This window comes from Notechis scutatus, chromosome Z, assembly GCF_049901735.1.
Source record: "Notechis scutatus isolate UNSWTSFEM ecotype Mainland chromosome Z, rNotScu1.2, whole genome shotgun sequence".
Lineage (NCBI taxonomy): Eukaryota > Metazoa > Chordata > Lepidosauria > Squamata > Elapidae > Notechis > Notechis scutatus.
In genome coordinates this window covers 19,757,023-19,759,896 of record NC_142025.1, presented here as the reverse complement: position 1 = coordinate 19,759,896, position 2,874 = coordinate 19,757,023, and the positions used below count along the sequence as shown (strand labels likewise).

The 2,874-nt window shown below is 40.5% G+C and overlaps 1 pseudogene; it reads left to right on the top strand.

Moving 5' to 3' along the window:
• The first annotated feature begins 254 nt into the window (after positions 1-254).
• LOC113414976 (BMP and activin membrane-bound inhibitor homolog pseudogene) lies at positions 255-1,054 on the top strand (annotated as a pseudogene).
• The last annotated feature ends 1,820 nt before the right edge of the window (positions 1,055-2,874 follow it).

Here is a 2,874-nt window from a genome sequence, read left to right as displayed (position 1 = left end):
TGCCACGATAGCTCATAATAATATAAACTAGCTATTTCTATGACAACAAATCACAGTTTATGATTCTTCTTTTATGATTTACTTCTGGCTTGAAAACAATAGGTTCATTTAATGACCACCACATTTGCTGCAAAAAGCAGGGTCTTATAATGGTTTGCTTTACAACTTGAGGCTGGTAGTGTGTTGTCTCCATTACTATAAAAAATCAAGGATCTCCTTTAATACCTATGATTTCAAATGATGGGGAGTAATGATGGCATTTTTCTAGAATATTTAGCATTGTGGCTTCTTCTCTCCACCCCTCACCCCCTTCTTTCTTTGCAGGACAAGGGAGCAGATACCAACACGACAACAGCCGAAACCTCCTCACTAAAGTTCAGGAACTTACCTCTTCAAAAGAATTGTGGTTCAGGGCTGCTGTCATTGCTGTCCCCATCGCAGGTGGACTGATCTTGGTGCTTCTCATCATGCTCGCATTGCGCATGCTCAGAAGTGAAAATAAGCAACTGCAAGACCAGCGGCAACAGATGCTCTCGCGGTTGCACTACAGCTTCCATGGACATCATTCCAAAAAAGGACAAATGGCTAAGCTAGACTTGGAATGCATGGTGCCCGTCACAGGTCTTGAGAACTGTTGCATGACCTGTGAGAAGATGCGACAGCCGGATCTCAGTAATGACAGAATACTTTCACTAGTCCACTGGGGCATGTACGGAGGGCATGGAAAGCTGGAATTTGTGTGATCACTTCTTTTTTGCTTTATATATATTTTGCTTTATATATAAATTTTGTCCTTAAAATTGCTAGGATTTTTTTTAAAGGCTGTTGGGTTCTGCTGGACAGGAGCACTTTATATGGGAGTGAGAGAGAAGCCTACAGTCATTAGTCCAAAAAAAAAAAAAAACCTTTGCAGATGGAACATTGGATTTTGTCTTCTGAAGGATTCCAAAAAAGATATCTCTTATTTGCACAGAGTAAATACACTTGATGTAGTCTTTGTTTTAAAACTATGAAAGCCAATCTGAGAAGATGTACATGCTGTTACCAGAGTTGTCTTCTGGCAGCTGGCAGTTAGCAGAAGTAGTCGGCAGTACTGCATTCTAAACACTGCTCCACCATGATTCATAAGTAAGTAAGTAAGTAAGTAAGTAAGTAAGTAAGTAAGTAAGTAAGTAAGTAAGTAAGTAGCTAACTGGTAACAGTAGAGTCAGATGATAGAAAGCTAACCTGTAATTGGCAAAGGCAGCACTATAAATAGGGTAAAATGTTAGAGGGAAGCGGGGGAAGATGGAAGGCAACAGGTATCTCTAGCAGACTGGTGAAAAATCTGTATTAATGACCTATGAATGCAGAACACACTTGACAGAAGAAGGAGCTACTCAATTAACTTGGATTAAACTGCCTATGGGTTTTCCATCAGCAGGGCCTGCAACTGATGCTGATTGTGGGGTTTTTTTTGTTTTGTTTTTGTTTTTTTCTTTAAAGGCAGCTTAATTCTTTTTCTCTCATCTTCAGAAAGATTTGTGCCTGTTTCTGAAACAGAGAAGCCGATTCCTTAAAACAATAACAAAAAGCCACATTGCATTTTAACTCTAAGGCATTTAAGGGAAGGGGGTAATTCCACAGGGAAATAGGGATAATTTGCATAATCATGAACAGTCTGAGCTGCCTTTGCTTAAATTTGCTGGGGGATTTTTAATGAAGGTAATATTTCTGTGCTGTTTTCACCTCAGTATTAAGCAGGCTGGTATCCAGAGGTTTCATGGGGAACTATGGGGATTATAATTTTATTAGAAAGTAGTGTGTCCTGTCAAAGATTGTCCTCTTCCACAGTCTCTGAATTATAAATTTTGGGAGATCCAAGAAAATTAAGCAAGATTAAATCCCCCAAACTAATACTCAGTTGGAATAGCTCAGTTTTCATCATGGCGTGCAAATCACAGTGGCTGAGTTCACAGAAGATACTGTACATGTACATCCTCAAGTTACAATCACAATGGATCCTACCCCTTATAGCCATAGTCATGATGGTTGTAAACATGACCAACCCAAGTTTACGATCTTTGCCATAGTGGTCATTAAGCCAAAATTGCAATCATTAAGGTGTTGGGTGCAAGAAAGGAGCAGGGGTTGTTCAAATGAGTACAAGTTTATTCTATGCTATCTCTCCTCAAGAATCTCAAATACTAGCAGCCAACGCAAGTTGGCAGTAGGTAAGAGGAATTCAAAGAGGGCTGGATATTTCATGGTGTGAAAGGACTCCAAAATGATGTTGCAGTTGACCCCTTCCTTCAGCCTGGTCATCTCTTACACTACGCAATGTCTGCTAAGGGGCTAGTTTTTCTGAAAACCGGAAGTAATTTCAAGTTTTTGGCAAAACATCATGTGATTATGTAATCCTGGAATGCTACAAATGGCTATAAATCAGAGGTTGTATTCAGCAGGTTTTGGCCAGTTCTGGAGAACCGATAGCGGAAATTTTGAGTAGTTTGGAGAACCAACAAGTACCACCTCTGACTAGTCCTACACCCATCTTAGCTGATTGGCTGCGTCTTCTTTTGTTGCCCTGTGCTGGAGAACAGAGCTGGAAAGCAGGTTAGTGGGGTGAGGAGGGAATGGGGATTTTGCAGTATCCTTCCCCAGCCATGTCCACCAAGCCACACCCACAGAACTTGTAGTAATTTTTTTTGAATCCCACCACTGCTATAAATGCATTACAGTTGCTAAGCGTCTGAAGAGAGGTCATGTGATCCAGAAGGGAGGGAACTGCCAGAACCTCAAATCTGAGCGGTAAATACTTTAAACAGTTGCTAAGTTAAGTAGTAATGAAGTCTATGGCTACCTGTATGGATCCATAATCAAGCAAACAACACG